Source organism: Centrocercus urophasianus, unplaced genomic scaffold (genome assembly GCF_019232065.1).
Source record: "Centrocercus urophasianus isolate 14NV4802_14NV808 unplaced genomic scaffold, USGS_Curo_1.0 seq_20, whole genome shotgun sequence".
Lineage (NCBI taxonomy): Eukaryota > Metazoa > Chordata > Aves > Galliformes > Phasianidae > Centrocercus > Centrocercus urophasianus.
The window spans coordinates 3,540,602-3,560,304 of NW_024884756.1; the positions used below are offsets into that span (position 1 = coordinate 3,540,602).

The 19,703-nt window shown below is 45.9% G+C and overlaps 1 long non-coding RNA gene across 1 annotated transcript; it reads right to left on the minus strand.

Annotated features, from left to right (window-relative positions):
• Positions 1-2,447: 2,447 nt before the first annotated feature.
• Positions 2,448-19,594, minus strand: LOC122162406. The gene is made up of 3 exons (XR_006169549.1): positions 19,465-19,594; positions 3,932-4,050; positions 2,448-2,549 (listed from the first exon to the last, which is right to left on the minus strand). It is a non-coding gene; the product is annotated as an uncharacterized LOC122162406 (long non-coding RNA).
• Positions 19,595-19,703: the final 109 nt, after the last annotated feature.

Sequence of the window (19,703 nt, forward strand, 5' to 3'; positions counted from 1 at the left end):
GAGACTCCTGAATGGGATCTGCACTACTTCCATCGCACGTATTGCCGTGTACTGATCATCGTCTTCAGCCTGGGCTTGAGTAGAAGAGCGGGAGCTGGATGAAGTGCCCAGCTTTGGGATCAACAAGCTGCTCTCTTGCTCCATCGTCTGTGCTGGTGTTGAGAGTAATCAAACTTCATCAGCACATAAAACAATTTGTTGAATGAGTCATAAACTCCTACACTTGTTATCAGCACCGTGGCGGTGTGTTCGAATGGGACAAAGCCCCTGGGAAATGTCAGCAAGCTTGGCCAGAGGAGATTCCTAATAAGTGTACCAGGCTCTGAGTTGCAGAACCCAGGTCTGTGTGTGCCCAGAGCAATTAACAGGAGCAAAACACGTGTATTTCCAGTCATACACACTGTGGTTAAGAGAGATATTTAGATGACCATCAAATTCAATTATTTCTTTATTAGCAATGTACAGAGACATTTCTACAGCTCTGTAATTAATTTTAATTGTGTCTACGAGTTGACTTCTATCAGAGTTTCAAGTCAGATGCTGCCTGTATGTCCCACAAGGAGGAACACAGCTGTGGGTGTATAGAGAGGCAAAAAGTGAAGGTTTGGTGACCTGCGCTACTCTAATGCTTTGTTTGAAATTTTCTGAGCACAGAGCTCCTCCAGAGCACGTCCTGCTGCTCCCAGGGGCTGCATCTGGGACCTCTGCCCTTCAATACAGAGCCCAGTGTTCGATATTCCCATCTACACAAAAAGAAATGGAAAATGGAATTGACATCTGGTCCCACAGATGTTTTCTCCTTTACCATGATGTCTGGGAGAGGTGTGAGGGCCTCGCAGATGTTCACGGTTTCTCACTGTGGTTGGTTGGGGTTCCTTCCTCTCTCACTACTTCTCTCGGTGCTGTGGAGCCTCAGAACATGCCAAGGAGTTTCTCAAGTGCATGAACATGAGAGCAAGTCGTAGCAGATGGGGGAGAGGCCTTAGAAGGTCTTTCTGCTGGTCTCTAAAAAACCTGGAGAAAGACAACAGTAGCCTGAGACCCAACCGCTCCTGGTTCCCACTGTTATGGAGGTGACGTGTGTGTAAGTGCCATCAGGTCAGCTTTGGGGCTGGGCTGGGGAATGGAGAACACTGTAATGCAGGGACAGGGCCAGAGCAGGGCATGTCCTGCACATCCCTAGGGGAAATGGTCTTAAACTGAGACAGAGGAGTTTCAGGTTAGATATTAGGAGGAAGTTTTTCACCCAGAGGGTGGTGATGCACTGGCACAGGTTGCCCAAGGAGGCTGTGGATGCCCCATCCCTGCAGGCATTCAAGGCCAGGCTGGATGTGGCTCTGGGCAGCCTGGGCTGCTGGTTGGTGACCTGCACACAGCAGGGGGTTGGAACTGGATGAGCACTGTGCTCCTTTGCAACCCAGGCCATTTTGTGATTGTATGATTCTATGATTCTGTGCTCATCTGCCTGTGCCATGACACGGACAATCCTGCATGGCATCAAAGTGTTTATGTTGTACAGTATTTTAACACAACTGGTTTTGAAAGCACTAGGTGTTGAAGCAGAAAGCACTGTTGTGAAGTATAACCTTTACCACGGCTGAGAAAATATTTACCCTGTTTTTGTTTGCTGATGAAAGACCATCTAGTGGTGAAGGAAAAGAAAAAAAAAAAAGCAGCAAACTGTGCTTCTTTTTAATTGCAGCCTGACTTTTGATCAGATGTGTATTTGGGGTTGGGGGAGGGGAAGGAAAGAAAAAGAAACAGACAGAGATGTGGCTTTGTGTGCGTTCTGCACTGCATTATTATTCAGTAAGCCCTAAACCACAAAAGCTCCTCCGGGAAGGTTCATTATCACGTTAAGCACCAGGTAGGGAGGGGATGCGTGGCTGGCAGCAGCAGATGATATTTCACTTTGTTTGGGTTTGTCCCCCTCCCTTTTGGGGGCTGTAGAAGAAAACAGAAGAAGTTCAAGGTGCAGTTGCATGGAGGAAAAAAACAACAACACAAAACAACCCCAAACCAACAGAGCAGCAAGAGGCGAGTGAGTGCAGTGCAAGGTGCTGGAGGCACGTGGCAGCTCCACGGGCATCTGCTCAGCATCGCCCCGGCACCTTTGTCTGCCCACTGCAAGGAGCAGGGATGCGGGTGTGTTTGCTTCCCAAATTACTGATTTGTGATGGTTCAGTTTGGGGGTGCCCCACTGAGCCAGCGGGGAGAAAAGGAGACAGGGTTTGGTGAATAGAAGGCATGAGGTGGGTTTCAGGTGAATGGCAGTGGCTGCTTGCTGACCATATCCTGGCAATCAGGGTTGGGTGTTTTTAAACCTCTCCAAAAAAAGACATAGGCCATATTCTCAAAGAAATAATGCGTTGTTCCCTCCCCTCGCCCCCAAGTAGTGCATAAGACATTAAAACACGTTCATTCTGCTTAGTTCACCTGGTTTTAGAAATTAAAATGCCTGCGTGGATTATGCATATGGGTTAAAAAATCCTCTTCTTCTTGCGAGGGAATTCCACGGCTTCAGGAGTGACTGCCTCCCCAGTTTGTGCCTTTAAAAAAATGCAGAGATACATCACTTGCGCGTTACATTTTATTGATGTTACTGTAAAAATACATATTTGCTTGCATTCCTAATTGGGGAAGCACAGATGGCAGTGGCTTCTGTTGGAGCGATATGCTCTTTAAAATATCTGCTAACATTACAACAGCGTACAGTCATTAAAATGACTGCGTGCCCGTATGCGACAGGAGTTTCGTGCTGGGGAAAACAAGTTTCTCTCTTCTTTAGGGAGGGAGGCCTGGATTAACCCGTGCTTGTGCTCATGCCTGGCGCACGGGGATGAGCCCAGCAGGTTTGGGATCACCTCTCTGAGCAAAAGAAAAGGATGAGCAAGGCGGCATGGACTGCAGGTAGCTCCTCTTCTTTAGAAGAGCCCTTTCGTTCCCTCTTCCCATCCAAACCAAGCTGTCACAAGCAACTGCAGAGCAAGTGAGCAGCACTTTGCAGAGCGCCTGCAATGTGTTGGCAGCAAGCAGCCAGAGCACGCCAGGAGTGGGGGTTGCTCTCAGCAAACTCATTTTACAAGCAGCTTTGCTCAGGAAGCCGCTGCAGGAGGGTATCTTGTACTCTGTGACACCTTCCTATCTCAGAGAGTTTGCTTTTGAACCAAGGGGTTTTTTGGCTGATGCCAGCAATTCTCTCCTGTCCCCTCTAGTCTCCTGGGTCAGAGTGGCAAAGGAGCTGTACGATGGTATATAATGGTGACAGGCTCACTGTAGGGCTCTAATAGCAGGCTTGCCCTCTGATCAGCCATAACTGGGCTGGGAGCATCATGGATATAGATGCATCTGATAGTTAAACACGGAGTGGGATTTGCTAACTGGTTGGTTCCCCTCCTCTTCTATTTGGGAGTTGAACTTAGTGGAGAGAGAGAAAGGTTTGGAGGATTTGGAGGGCAAGAAGGAAAGGCATTTCTAGCCCTAGCTCAGAGTTTCCCTGGTGGCAGCACAGCTGGATGCTTGCTTCTGGAGGGGGAAGCGTTTCTGGTGGGGATGTGGTGTTCTGCAAGGCTGGTGGGGAGGCTTCAGTCAGCTGGGCGCCCGATGCCCGAGCCTCGCAGTGCGCATCGCCCCGCAGGGCTGCTCCCTCTTTGAAGTCAATAGAAAAATTATCCTCTCCTTTGATGCACTTTGCATTGGGCCTTTCAAGTCACGTGAAAGACACCCGTGTTATTAAACCACCGGCAGCAGAAACACTCTGTCGGTTACATCGGCTTTTATTTTTTAATGGCAGTGGTAGGTTTAGCCTTGGGCACTATCTGAGGCTCATAAATAACGTATGTCAAGTGTAACACACCTACAGAAGAGCCACAGAAGGCAGAAGACTTGGCTGTTTATCTCCCTGCATTTTTCAGTAACGAGCCACTCGTACCTTAGGAGGGGTGGATGTCCTCTAGCATTCATTAATAAAGCATCCTCAAACAGCCAGCCTTCTCCTTGATCGTGCAGGGCTAATGCGATAAATATCTTCTTTCCACGCTCTCCTGACAACTGAAAGACAGGAATGCAGTCTAACTTAAAACAGCGGTCATGCAAGAATATTACAGATTTCACAGCACGGCAAAGCCAGGGCTTCCCGTTTGGGAAGAGTGGGGCATTTGGCAGGAGCGGGTCTGTAGAGAGTGTGCTTGCTGTAGGATGACTGGGGATGTCAGCCTGAAATGCTGCTCCAAAGAGGGTTTGTTTTGAAGCTGTTTAACCCCTTAAAAGGGAAGAAAGAAAGAAAAAAAGAAAACAAACAAACAAAAAAAAACAAACGAGGTCAGCCATGAAAGGGAATTTAGTAGCTGTAGCTCATCCATAAATATTTGCTTCTGCTCCCAGGTGGCTGATTCCTCTGGTTTGGCTCTTAAAAGAAGAATACTCATGGTGCACTCCATTTAAAACCATCCTGCTTCCAAAGCTTGTTAACCACCCGATGCTGGTAGCAGGGAGAAGGGCCAGGAAGGACATGACCGTTCCCCATAGCTGCCAGCATGCTCCCGTGCTGCCCCAGCAGACGGCTTTGGATTTGCAAAGGAATTTTACCATCCAGGGTGACCTTTAGTTCGTAGGAGACAACGCTTTCCTAGTGGTGTCCTTCTGTTACAGCTCGTTTCCATTTCCCCTCTATTCACTTTTGTCCTTCCCAGCTGGACCAGTGACCTCACTTCCAACCCAAACACCTCTGATTCTTGAAACTGGTATGTCTATAAAATAGAGAGCCAGGGTGTTCAGCCTGTGTTTTTCTCCCTACAAGCTGCACTGAGATTAAGGTAGCCAAGTGACAGACTTTTTTCAGCAGCAGCCCTAGGAAAAAAGCTAAAATAGTGTTAAAGTCATTGCTGAAGATTTGGGGTTTTGTTTAGCTAACCACAAATGCAACTGGAACCAGCCTGGTAGGATACAGTTGCAGCAGAAGCAGGCAGGTGTTAAATAGCACACCCCAGGCTTCGGCATCCTCCAGCTCGGCAGCTTTGAGGTGGTTTCTGACTAATAGACCCTGACTTCTTGTTCAGCTTTGAGGAGCCTGGGCTGACGCTCACTGAGCCCCCGTGCCCCCAGAGCTGGAAGCCACAAGAATTCAAAGCTTGGGAGGCTCAGGTCATCCCGCAAAACCGTGTCTCAAACAAGCCTGCTCCAAGCAGCAGCCCTGAAAGCAGCTCTTGCATGTGGGCAGAAGCACCCAAGCCCTAATAATTCTGTTTGTGTGAAAATGCCTCTTGAATGTTCAGCACTTTCCATGCAAACTACTGAAAAGGAATTTGATGTACAAAGCGTGCCACGGTTAGTTTCTGACAGGGCACGAGACAGCTGCTTACAGAGTAGCTCCAGGAGACGAGGTGGTGAACAGGAACACTCCAGATCTCTTCTGCAAAATGAAGCTCCCGGCCATGCAAACCCCACTTTCTGCTGGTGAGGGGAGCAGAAACAAAACCGACTTGGAGCAGAGGAATGGGGTGGGTGCAGAGAGGAGGGGCCCCAGCCGGGTCCCTGCATCCCCCAGCACATCTGGAGGCCACAGCTGGGCAAGGAGGTTGCGGCTTGCCCTGCTTTCATAGGGACATGCAGAGAAGATTTCTGGGGGAAAGGCGAAGGAATTGAAGCAGACACAAGAAATGCATGAGGCAGACAGCTCCTCCCTGCAGACCATAGGGAATTCTCCTCGGACCTGCCGTTTCTTCTCTTCTCTGCATCCCTTTGCTGCAAAACCGAGCTCTTAAATGCCGTGGGTGGGGAAGAGGCGAGTATTTTGCAGGGGCTGTCAGCACCGTGTTTTAGCTTTGGTGTGTTTTATTTTTCTTTTACAGACAACTCAAAACTGAGAACAGGGTTTTATCACAGTGTGCCTTCTCACACACCTGGTAGGAGGGAGGAGGAGGGACTTTTTTTACCTGTAGAACTGAAAGGAATTAAAGCATCTCTGCAGAGCCTAAAAACGTTATTGCTCCTGCATTTGCTCAGAAGCCAAGGAAGAACAGAGCATGATTTTAAAGCCTTCATTCTGCGCCTTTGAAACAAACACTCTTCATTCTGATAAATGATTAAAGCGCCAGCAATTTATTTTTTAAAGGAAAAGATCACAGGAATTGCAGAGCTCTACTCCCAGAGTCAGATGTGAGTTGGTCCTTGCTGAGGCTGTGCTGCTGTACTTGGACAGCTGCGTACTTCCCACTGTGGTAGCACAGGAAGCAAAAGGGCTGACCTGAAATAATGGCAATGAAATTGTAGCTTTAGTTTTCTCCATGTGCTTGATACAGCCTACGTCCAGCATTGTGACATATAGTGACACTGGGGGCAGTTATAGCCAGTTTGGTTCCTGTTTTGGTGGTTTTTTTGTGTGTGTGTGTGCTTGGGCTTAGTCGTTACAAGCAATGTTACGGACAAACATGTAGGTGTAAGATTTTATTCTTCCTCTGCAACCACAGATAATGAAGTTTTACCAACTCCCTTTTATTATGGTAATCTAAAACTGTATCCTGTAATAGGATCATAAACATTTAACGCAACTCAATGCTGTACGAAGAAAAATAGCAAGATAGGCGTCCAAGGGTGGACAAATGGATTGGAGAACAAAATCAGAGCAGCCCAGGCAAGACGTGTCCAACGCTACATGACAGGGTGCTGGGCTGTGCTGTGAGCCACGTGGGATGATTCACAGCAGGAAACATCTCTGCTGGAGGCAGATTTGTCCTTTGCAAGGCTGGTCAGGATCTGCTAGCAGGGCCTGGGGCACCGTGCTCTTCTTCCTACCTGCATGTGAGCCTAACGGGCTCCAAGAGCAGAGGGGGCCGCAGCCCTGCTCCATCCACCCCTCTGCCCTGCTCTGCCTGCCTGCACATCACCCAGCACTCTTACCCAAAGCACTTGTGGGGTTTTGCCCTGGGTTTGTCCAAAGGGTTGTGCTGAAAGGCAGCCTTCGTCTGCGTGGTGTTTTCTACAGTTTCAACGCTGGATCTGCGGGGACTTCAATGTATCAGCTCATCACTAACTTTAAAAGAAAGGGATGTTAATTACTCTGACACCATGAGAAGCAGAAATACTGCCTAACTGACATTCACTGCGTTTCAAAGAGCAGATGTATAGTATTATAGCACGGCAGTAACGTTAAGCCTGCACAATAACAACAGGAAAAGCTGATAGTAAACATCAAAATTATCTGCCTTTCACCACAGAAAAAGAAAGTTAAAGTGCAGTGGAAAGTTTTAACTGGTTTTGTAAAGCACCCCTCTCTTTCCTGCCTTAGAAACCTTCTGGTGGGGGAAGCGTTCTGACGGGAGGAGGCAGCAGGCAGCCTGCATGACCCTAATTCTGTTCTGTGAGAGCCTTTTGTTTTGTGGGGATGTGCTCATGAGGTCCAGCCCCAGCCGCCATTAAGTGCCCTAACACTTCACTTTGCTGTGCCCGAATTGGCATCCTAACAACAAACATGTAGAAGTAGCAGATGACAGATGATTCGGTTTTCTTTTTGGGCAAACCCAAACCTGGCTGGAAGCCCTGTAGTTTCTGCTGCCCTCTGTGTCACGTTGGGTATCGCTGGTGCTCAGCAGCGTGAGCCCTGGTTTATGTGGAGGGGACAAGGTGCAGAAAAAAAGGTCTGGAATGCCTTCCAAGTTGTGACACCAGCCTGGGTCTCATTAAAAACAGTAGCAAGAAATCATTGGACACTGAGTGCTTTTAACTCTGAATGAGGAACTTGACCAGCATAAGGCCAACAAAGTTATTCCTTAGTTGTTCTGCATCAGTTTTCCTTTCACAGAGCCTTTGCTGGGCACTTCTTTCTGTCCATGTTGCAATCCGTTGCCTTGCCAGCAGCTGTGGGCTAACAGATGATTAAAAGTAGCCCACTTTTTTTCCATCATTTTTTCTTTTTCAACAGAAAACTTGAAGTTTAACACACACTATATATATATATATATATAAGGACAGTGGAATAATTTCCATCCAGCGTGCTGCTTTTTTCCTTAGGGAAATGGAAGGCTCCAAGTCCAGAAGTGTGCTTCCAAAAGTAGGAAACTTCTGTTTTGTGGCAGACGTTTTTCAAGTTTGGCAGAAACCAAAATGCAAAACAAAATGTTTGGGGCTTTGATGGAAAACCTTCCATCAAATTGCATATTTTTCTGTCCAATGAGATAAATGGTAAAGGACGAGTCTTCAGGCACTATAAACTTGCATGGTAAGTTTTGTTTTCCACATTTCTCCTATTCTGCACTAGTTTAATCAGCAAATGTTCAGTAGTTTTGAGTAAATTCTGCCTTTCCCCTGCGATGTTGGCCTTAGTATTATATATGGTGTAGGTTGTGGCCCAAAATGAATAGCCTGGTATTGAGAGCAACGTAGTGCAAACTTCATTTCATCCTCACAGCTTTCATATAGTCATACTGTAGGTGAGCTTTTCTCCCCCTCTTTGCTTTGGAGAAAACGGGGAACATCGTTGTGAGAAGGGAAGCTTCAAAAATAATGTGTGATCTGGAAGAGTGAGAGCATAAATTATCGGAGGCAACTTTCAACATCTACATTTGCAAGTGTTACAATCAGACACGTTTTAGAAAGTAAACTGTAGTAGTTTTAAGATAAATGGCTCCCCAGAGGAAAGCAATAAATAGTACAGCCACACGCTCACTGTGCCTCGGCTGGGTATTTCCATTATTGATGAAAAGGTAGAAAGCAAGCTACCATTCCACAAAGCCCTTTGATCAGTGTATTTTTGAAATAACTTTAAAAATAAATTTAAAAAACAAAACAAAACAAAACAAAACAAAAAAAACCGCGGAAAGGTAATTGAAAGACTGGAAATCGTCTATGGATTTTAAATATGCATGAAAGGCAAAAAAATTGGGATGAGCACACAGTTTCCCTTGAAATCTCTCCTCTTTATGAATGATACTGCAAAAATGGTTAAATCACCAGATATCAGTTCTACTTCTGTACCTTCTGCTGCCTTTTCAGACTCTGACATCCATTGCTTCTTGCATCTATGGGCTGTAATCTCTGAGCCTTTGATGGCCTTGGGAGACTTCAAGTAAATACTAGGTACTGGTAGTACTAGTGCGTATGTGCAGGAATTCAGGTTGGAAAATATGTCTTTGGAGCTCATCTAATCCAACCTTCTAATCAGGGCTAGCTGCAAATGGAGAGCTTGGTTTGAGAGTTTTATTTGACTGGGACTCAGACCTGCAAATTGGATGGAAAAGGTCTCCATCTTGCACTCTGCCGAAAGGAAGGCAATGGGAACAAAGTACCTGCACTTCTAACTAACAGTTCCCAAAGCAGTTGTCTCATGACAGAAACAGAGCTGGTGGATTCATGGAAATACTGGTTGTGACTCATAAACAAGCTTGCATTGGAAGAACTGTTAAAACTGTCTCTTGGGGTTTCCTCCCAGAATACACACCGCTTACAAAGTGCCTGGATTGCACGTCTAGACTGGGTGTCTGGATTTCTGTGCGCATACTGAGGGATCTTGTTGAAGGCATGGGCAATCAGAAAGCTGTTAGTCCTTGACGTTTTCCAGGGTTTCAGCATCTTCAAGTTCCTCGTTTCACAGGGAACCCTCGTCCAACAATCTACATAAACAAACTACACGTGTAAACACACGGTAAAGTACATGATTAGTCTTTACCCAGGAGCATTGTAACTTTATTGCAACACTTTCATCAATGTGATCTTAGGGAAATCCATGCACTGCTGGCCTTGAAGATTCTCTATGTTTCTTTTTCCCTCTGATGGCTTTTTTCAGAATCCAAACCTGCAAAAGGGTTGGTGTAAATTTGCAAAGGGATCCAGTTTCAGAACTGTCCTCAAGTCTTTTGTTGCTATATAGGAAAGATGTCTGTTTCTGTTGCTGCAGATACATCGCTCAGTATTAGTGTAAGAAGGTGGAGGGAAGTGTACTAACGTCCCAACCTGACTGTTTATGGTTCAGTAAAGAACTCTCAACAGGATTCACCGGAGTGGGTAGGATGCTTATTTTAAAAAAGTTAATTAAAATCAAGATGATGCATCAGGACAAAATGCTTAGTACGGGCTTGGGAATTTGCAGAGACACCACACTGTAACTCCAACCCCAACAGTGGGCTTCCAGAATTGTGAACTGGTAGCATGGGAGTGCACGGGGACTCTGTTTTCCATCACGACCATGAAATCGTACCCATGAAATAGGTGCTGCACGTCTGCAAACACACAGCCTATTCCTGTGTTTCCACACAGAGAGCTGGAGCATATAATGCCTCTTTGCAGATCTTGAGTAATCATTTCTCAGGATGATCATAATGGGTTGGGTTCTTTCTCAGAAATTTCATTGGAAATTGAAATCTGAAAGCCGACAACTTGAGGTTTCTCTATGTAAAGAATTATTTTCCCTGGGAATCCTACAACACAGAGACAAAACTAGTCTTAATGAGGCAAAGAACACTCAAATGGAAGCCAGCAGAGAAACACCATCATTTGTGTGGGCATGAATCGAGGTGAGCATTCACCCGTGTTCTCGTGATTTCTGTGAAGGAAAGCACGGGGGAGATACCTGCTGCTTCACTTCAGTGGTCACAGAGGCTGTCTGCCCCAGAGATGCAGCGAAGTGTCCCCTCAATCCCACCATCTCTGTGAAGCGGTGACATCTGGGGGCAGATGAGCTCCACATGCTGCAATCCTCATACTCTGTCCATGAGACCTCATGCTTTAGCTGGGGAGAAACTGTAATTTAGGCAAGCCTGGACTGCAAAGTGAGATCCAGTAATGGATAACTCTGCTGAAGGCTTCAGATGCATCACTGCTTGGATATGGCTTTCCCTCCAGCCCCTTCCCTGCTGCTCCCAAACGTACTGTCAGACAAGGCTATTTCACAGGGTGTCTCGTGTTTACAAAAACGTTGTACAGCTGTCACCTGAACGGTTTTAGTTTGTTAACCAAGACCCACAACCTGTCCCTTGCTGGCTCCCCATGACAAGGTTGATACTTCAGAACTGAATCTTGCTAATGGCAGGGCCAATTCAAAGCAATTGGACTCGGAAGGTCAAGGGTGGAGGGGGAAGTGTTCTGCCTTAGAATATTTATGCTGGGTGTGTGACAATGAGTGGCTCCAACAACTCTGATTGATTCCTTCAAATGTCACTCGTATCCACAGCTCAGGATGCAGCCTGTCCTGAAGTGAGGCCATGGCTGAGAACAAGCTTTCAAGGCTGATGTGGGTGTAAATAGCGTTACAGTAAATATGGAGCAACACCATGGCCTCTGTTCACACTACAGAAGCTGCTGTTGCGTGTTGGCTTCAAATTGTTAATTAACCCGCTATTAAGCATCACCGAATAATCTTGTAACTTCATCAAGTTCCTCTAAAGCAATGCAAGGTGATGCTTCACTCACCTGGAGAAATTAAAATTGAGAATGCAGGATGAAGTCAGAGTGCTGGTCTCTGTTGGCAATCTCCAAAAATAATTATTTGAAATAAGAGCATAGTTTGCCTATCCTTGAAAGCCCTCATGAGAAGAACTAAGTGGGTGAGCATTCAGAAAAGGTGAGCACAGCTTACCCCAGCTCCTTTCTCCTTGCAGGCTGATCCAGCTCAGTGGGACAGGCAGGGAGAAAAGTGCATGGGCTCAAGATGCTTAGCACTGGAAAAAAAATCCTTCCCTGTTTAACAGCTGAAGCTACTCTATACTGCCTGGAAACTGTGATAAGAAACAGAACAGTGCTTCAGAGATACCATGCCTTAAATTTTGAATAATGTACGACCATGATGTTTAAAATAGCTAAAGCACAAAGTGATCATGCAGGCATAAAAGGGCACACAGGTTACATGAAGTATAATAATGTACCATTCAGCAAAGCGGCGTGTTCCGTGTAGAAGATAATGTAGTGCATGAAATCAGTAACATGTAGCAGTGGAGAAGGGTTTAAAAGAGCAAATGAGATCAGTAAATAATACCAGAGGGTAGCACATGATGATATATGACATGTGGAGGAAATAAAAGAATTAGATTGAATCTCTGGGAAGATTGAAGTTCTCCATGAGGAGATAAATACAATCTAAAACAAAGATATTCAGTAGGAAGGAGCTACTTACGAGGCAATCATGCTGAAAGAGCCTAAGTGGGTAGCAAATCAGACAGAAGCATGCAGTGCAATTGAAAAATAAAAGTATAAATGGCAATGTGATTTGGGCTGTGCTGTGACAAGGAGGCAGAAAGGGACACGTCTTCACACAGCACAGAGCCCGTGCTCGGTTGGAAACATTATCTTTGGGAGCCTTGCTAACAGAGCTGCAGAGATCGGAGGTGACAGTGAAGAGAAAAGAGAACTGCTCAGAGAAACCTGGGACGCAGAGGAGTGAGACCTACATGGGAAGAGAATTAAGTCAGCCTGCATCTGAGTGGCATAAAGCACGCGGATGGCTGATGGCAAACAACTCATGCAGGGAAGTGTGGCAGACCGTAAGCACAGCAAGGCTGAGACTGACCACGTGAAATCTCACCCTGAATTTCAGGGATAAAAGAGGTCAGTAAAGCCGATCCACCTAGAAAGGTATTTTGTCATGTAGGAGGCATTTGTGTGACCATTCCCTCATGATACGCCAAAGGAATGAAGGGGAGCCTGCGTACCGTGCCGTGCATCATCGCAGTTTGTGGCAGAGGGCTTTGGGGATTACTGCTGGCCATGTTGATGTCGTCCATTGTAAGGAAGAAGGGCTGAGATGCACCAAAAGGGTCTTTCATCTTTTTTTTCTTCGGCTCTGCCCTGAGGCAAGGCTTGCTCACTAGCTCACCGTGTCTCAAGTACTGGGGGTGGCCAGTGGGTGTCAGTTTTGCTCTATGAAAGAGCTGATGGAGCTTCCCTTGTCTAAAGGAAGAAACTATTTGAAGGAGGCGGTGGAAAAAATCAGCGAGGAGAAAAAGGTTTCTATGCTGAGGAGGTCAGCCCCACTGTTTGGTATTTTGTATTTTGTTCTTTTTGATATGTCCCAGTCTCTTTGAGCAGTCACAAATATTACATTGTAGGGAAGTCTCAGTTGTTCCTCTTTCAGTACCTCCAACATTAGGTTGATGACAACTAAGTGAGGATTTTTCAACGGAGGTCTTTCATCAAGAAGAAGCCACCATCTGCGGTCAGAAGAACGCTTTATTTCAAAAGGTCATACGTGCAAATGTGCAAAAACCTTGCAAGAACCTGCAACAATAACCTTGCCAGAGAGTCACGATTCTGTTATCAGCCAACGAAGGCAGCTCGGTGCAGTGTGGAAATCACTTTATGATCAAGTCAGTGATAAAGGCTTAGGGATGCTTTGGTTACAATGTCCACGGAAAAACATCTTCATATTTTAAGGATCATTTTCAATGCTATTTTTAACCAAACTTTGGAGCTGAACGCAAAATTATACCCCTTTTGAATTAAAAACTAAGCCAACAAACCCAAAACAGCAACAAGCTCCTACCAGAGGCATTCAGCTTCCCCATGCAGTAAGTGGAGACCCAGTACTTCTCTATGGCCTCACTATAAACTGGTGAATGTTTTGCACCAGGACAGTTCTGTTCTGGGAAGCGCTCTTCAGCAGTGCGGCCTAAGCAATTCAGAGAAGAATTTTTAAGGCAAAAATGATGATCTTAATATCTGCAAGGTTTTACTTATTTATTTATGTCCTGATTATAGCCCTATAAACTCTGAATCTTTATTTTTCACTGGAGCCATTAGACTGTTCCTTTTCAGCTGAAGTCAGTAGGAAAACTTCTATTGCTGTAGGCTCAGGCCTACCACGATATCTTTAGCCATGGTTTCACCACCCAAAGTATTAATTAGAGGAATCCCCAGCGTTGCTAATAAACAGCAACATTTGTTCTTCCAGATCTCAGAAAGAATTACAGTGTATTAGCAGAAGCCAGGAGGAAAAGACTGTATTTGTCATAGAAGGACCTAGGGATGTCTTTACTGACTCGAACACCCTGAGAACTAGAAAATGCAAACACCATCCTCTGAAAAACAAACAACCAGGGGAAAAGATGCATTTTCAAACCACAAGAATGAAGTTATGTTCTCTTTGCTCGCACAGTTATGTGTGGGTAACGTCTAGGTGTAGAGAAACGTTTCTTTACTTGAGTAAAATAAGAACACATAAAAGTGAGAAATTAAGAAATCCTCACCACCAAGCAAAACAATCTGAAAAAAACTGTATCAGTTCTGTTGCTGGAGGGAGGCAGCAGATTGTTACAATAAAAACGAATACGCAGCTCTTAAAGGCTGTGGTCAAACACTGTTTAATGTAACACTGGCAGCAGAGTAAAAAGATGCTAATGTTTTATTTTAATTATCTAAATTGTTGCCTGTGGTTAATCAAAGTTAACCTGAATCCACTTCAAAAACGATTATATGGCCAGTTAATTTAAGGCATCCATATCTTCACCAACACCAGGACACTTGTACAATGGCCCTCATGGGCACAAAGGAGGCACACAAAACCCCTGTTTTTGGAATACTCTCAACTATCCACTTGCACGGCCTCCAGCCGTAGCCAAGTCCCTGCCCTTCTCCTGAGACATGCCTCATTTTTAGCAGAGTTGACAGAGGAGACAAAATGTTATCATTTTCTAGGTGATGAACTTGAAGTACAGACAAGGAGATTCACCCATTTTAAGTGTAATTTAGCCCGGCTCATTGCTCCAGCCTCCTTCTGTAGTCACTGGGGAAGGAAACGCCCCACTGCGGGATTTAATGTCGGTGCTTGGAGTTGCAACCTGGATGGATCAATCTTTTTCCATGGACTTCAGAAGCAGCCTGGAAATATGAGGCCAAAGAAGTGCCTATTGCTGTTGTAAATGGAGGGGGAGATGAACATCCTTCTCCACAACAGGTAACTAAAAGCAGTGATCCAAGCTCACGACAAGACTCCAGGCTATGCTTCACCTCTGAGACGGTGTAAGGCTTTGGCTCAACTGTGCCTCTTCAGGAGGCAGAGAGCTGGGCGTTTCTGTTTTTTCAGACAATTTTATGCTCTGGCTTCATTATTCATGCATGAGACTCTGACAACATACTGTTTCTGCAGTGATCAGAGCAGCGTTGATTAAATGTGAACGGGGCAGAGGGGACTGACGTACATTCACGTCCACACATTCAGGAGTTGGTGTGGCCTGGAAGATGCCCCACAACCTCTCCTCTGCTTCCTAAAAGCACCAGCACGATGCTGGAAAAGTGGTGAAGGACCAAGAACTAGTGGTATGAAGTACATCCCAGTAAACCTGTGCTGACTTTCAGGGGTTGTGCGGTGAGCCCTGGCTGATGAGGTCTGTGCCCTGCTGGCTCGGCGTTTTCCTGGAGCTCCTGGACTCCAAGGGGCCACTGGTGCAAGGCTGCCCTTTGAGACATAGGTTGCATTCGAGAACATGTTCTTATCCCTCAAACCTTTGCCAAGTTATTGAGAACAACTCCTTACAAGCTCAGATATGTAAGCATTGGGTGGCCATATCTCTTCTGTCTTTCAGACAGAATGAGAACTACAAATGTAGCTATAGTATAGCAGGCTGAGCCCTACAAGGCCTTTTCCCATGCTCTTTGCAGCCTAATTTGGTAGCATCAAGGAAGGTGTTTATAAATGTCTTCTGTTCCATAGAAGCCCCTTCAAACCTAACTGGAGGCACTTGACCTTCTGGGATTCATCTTAATCCTGTCAAAGAGAAACGTAAGGAGGACTCCATTCCCACCAAATGTTTAAATGTTGCCAAGCCATGTTTATGGTCATTTGTCATTGGATGTTCCCTGGTCCTCTGCAGTGCTAAACCAAACCAGCACCTGTGAGTTTTACCAACTTTCAGCTTGAGCCGCAACTGCCTAAGTGCCCCCATCCTTCAGTACAGTAAATGGTTCACCATACTTCTGAAGTATACACTACTGTGCTGTTCCCTGTTCAACCTTGATGTATTCAGTTCTGCTGGTATTGAGATTTCTGGTGATAAGCAAAGTAAAGCTGGACTCTTAATTTTGGTGAAGTACTAAGTGGGATGCCAGGTCACGAATAAATCCTCATTGTGCTGGGGGCTGTGCAAAGAATAGAGATGAACCCAGCCTCAAATATCCACACTCAGTAGCTCGTGTCATAATTAAGAAGTTGTTAGGACGCTTCAGAATCTCCCTACCTCATAAGTGATGCATCCATATACATTTATATCTCCATAATAAAATAGAAAACCTGTACACTTTTATTGTTGATAATAATACATAAAATACGATGCTATTTTCCAAGCAACGTGAATGCAGCAACTGGAGCACTTGGGGAGGGGAGGAATCTTGATCTCTTGTAACCTTTGGTGTATATATACCTCAAGTTGCTCACCTGATAGAAAGAAGCAGGATTTGTTGTGGAAATTGTCTCACACAGAGCACACTGAATTCAGGTGGAGAGTACAGAGCAGGAGCTCCTGCCCTTCTAAGAATCAAATGCTGTGCATTATGAATAAAGCTCTAACAGCAACGATAAGAGAAGAAAATACAGCAACCACGTGATGCGTTAGCAGAATGTCTTACAAAGTCCCCCACAAAGCATCCGCTGCTCTTGAAAAGCCTAACCAGCCCAAGTGAGAAACTATTCACAAATTTAGTATTCAGATTACATACTCCGTCTTTTCAACCGCTCTCTGTACAATGAATGCCTGTACAGCTACAGTAACAGACACAGATCTACAGTTTCTGTGGCCTTTGAGCTATTATGAGCATTGTGCCTCTCCATAAATTACATCTGCATGTCCTGAAAATACCAACTGTTTTAATAGGAATTAATCTATAGGCTTTTATCTTGCTGAAATACAAGGGGTGCAGTATGTTGAGTCGCTTTTAAAATTAATAGGGTATGGCCTGAAAATATTCAAGGATGTTCATTATTTTCTTTATAGGTCTCTTTATTGGTGCATATAAGCATAAAACAGTGCCTTTTTGTAGTAAAGAGGAGGAGATGGAATACTGAATAGATTAGAGCTTATATGGTTGTAGATTGCCCGACACAGTTAAGTAAAGAAAGGTCTACGTTTGTCCTGCTCAAAGTATATTGGGATTCGATCCAATTTGTTGTCAAAGTACCCCTTCTTGGTTAGAAAAGAGAGGGTTCAGTCTAAAGGCATGAAAGCTGACCCGGAGGTCCATCGCTCAGTGGTGTTCATAGCTGTCCAAGGCAGCAGTCTGGTAGATATGCCTGCTTTAATTTCCTAAATCTAAATAAACCTGGAGCTTTTGCTGCGGTAAGCTATTATTTATGTGGATACCTAACACAAGATTTTAGGGAGCTAACTCCTAGAATGCTTTGACCTCATAAGAGCACACAAAATAATGAGAACCAGATAATTTAAAACAGAATTTACGTAAAACTGGCTGTATTGAATAGTAACGTGTGCGAATGCATACACACACAAGTTAAATGCATATATAGTTAAATACTCTGCTGAAAACAGGCTGACCCCATCACAGACCTATTGAAGCATGTTACTGACGAGCAATAAGGCATTAATTTCTCCTCCCCGCCTCCCTGGCAGCTCTGTTGCCTCCAGCACAGCGAGGGAGAACTGAGGCCCATGAGACCCTGGGGACACACGACGAGTCTCAGGACTGGGTGGCTGTCTCCTGGGCAGCTGGGCTGTTGTGGCAGAGCACTGTCTACAGCAGGCATGGCTGTGTGAGGGCTGCTTAGATCTCATGGATGGAAACAGAGGGGAAAGGAGTTCCAGATATATCTCTCTAAAAGATTTGTCCAGGTGGCTTCTACGGTGTGGCAGAAGTCTGCTGCAAAGCTGAGAGCTGCTTTCAGGCTATTGCTCAGCTGAAGAAAAACCTCTCGTCTATTTGCTGCAATTTAAAAACAGAAGTGAAACAGAGGAATAATGACTTGGTTGAAACCACGCAGAGGACCTCTGACCATGGTTGGATGTGAACGCTGGTGTCCTGATCACTAAACCACCTCTTGATCCTAAAGGTTGCCACAGCTGCTCCAGAGAGTATAATCTGGGGGCAGTTGCATGGTTGATGGAAATCACTGGAGCTCTCCCTGCTGCCCCTGAGCTGTGGCAGAGCTGAATTTTGCAATAAAACCAGTGACTCACCCTATGCCCATGTTGCTCTAGTAGAGATGCTCTCATCCCTGCAGTCTTTCCACTTAACAAATTAATTTTTAAGGGTGAACCCTTTCAGGTTAGTGTCTGTCCCCTGCTTTTCCCTTGGTCACTCTTGCCTGTTTTCACAGCTTCATTTGGTTTTGAAAGCTTACGGAGCAGCGGGATTAAAACCAGAAATAATTACTGCAGAGGACGGGTCTGGTTTTTCCCATCAGTTTCCATGACTCAAGCCGGTTCCAACAGCTTTGGGAGAAAAGCTGTTAGTTATTAAATTATTACCTGTAAGGAGAGCCAGCTGGAAGCTTTCAGCTTTCAACATTTTGATAAAAAGCGTCATAAAAATCTTGACGACAAAACTTCCAGCATTTCAGCGACACCTTTTACATTTACCCATGCTTTCCAATGCCTTGTAAGAGCTATCGAAAGCCGCCCAGACCTGCATCTTGGGAATTTTGACCCCACGGTGACAAAAAAAAAAAAAAAAAAAAAAAAAAAGTGCAGAAACATGAAGTGTTTGCTGTTCGGTGAATTCATTTGGACAGCCTTTGGGAAGTCACTTTCCATCTGGAGGAGAACGTCCACAAGGAGAGTTATAACGGTAACGGTGTAATTACACAGCTATAGCTATGCCAGTCTATTTTCTGAGGTAGGCAAGCCAAGTCTAGTTGCTGAAACGTAGGCGTGGGAAACAAGAAGTCTGCTTTCTAGGCTCAGTTCTGAGCACTGCTCTTCATGGCCTTGGGCCAGTCCCCTAACCCTTCTGCCTATGCAAAATGAGAAGAGTTAAACTAACCCGCTTCTCAGATGTGGTGTAATGACTAATTGGCTAAAATTTGTAGCGCCGGTGAGGGAGTTATGAGCTTGGCTCAGGCACCTACAGCCTGCCACAAGGAGCGCGGGTAGGCACGGCGCAGGAGCGCCAGTCGGCGCATCCTGAAAGCTCTCTGGCAACCGGCGTGGGTAAAGGATCACTCCACTGGCCCTCCGTCTGTGTGCCTACCTCCGTCAGTTCGCACCGCTTCATCACCTGCGCTAGCGTTTCCTCACGCAGGTGCCCACCAGCATCGCTGGTCTTTCTGGGAAGAAACGTTTCCTGACAGCCAACCCGGCCCCAGCCCTGGCACGCGTCGGCTCTGGTGCCGTGTGGGCAGCGGGCTGTCAGCTGATTGTCCTCAGGGAAGCACCGCGGCTCCCGCCCTTTCTCCACCACACACCGTGCGCGGGAGATGGGGAAAGCGCCACGGAGGAGCTTTCGTTTTAATCCGGGTTTTCCCTCCTGAGCTCAAAGCCTGGAGGAAAAAAAAAAAAAAAAAAAAAAAAAAAAGCCAACCAAAAAAACAGAAATTACCTCACGTTCACTCCGAACGCCCAACTTCGCCCTCCGCCGCCCGGTGCCCTCAGCGGGCGGTGCGCGCGCGTGTGTGATTGTGTGTGTGACCGTGTGTGTGTGTGTGTCTGTGTGTGTGTATGCGTGTGTCCGCGTGAGGCGAGGCGGCACTTGTCCTCTAATCGATTGCCGAGCGTGCTGAGCGGCCCCGCCGCGCGGCCCCCTCCCCTCGCGTGCCCCCCCTCCTCCTTCCATCCATT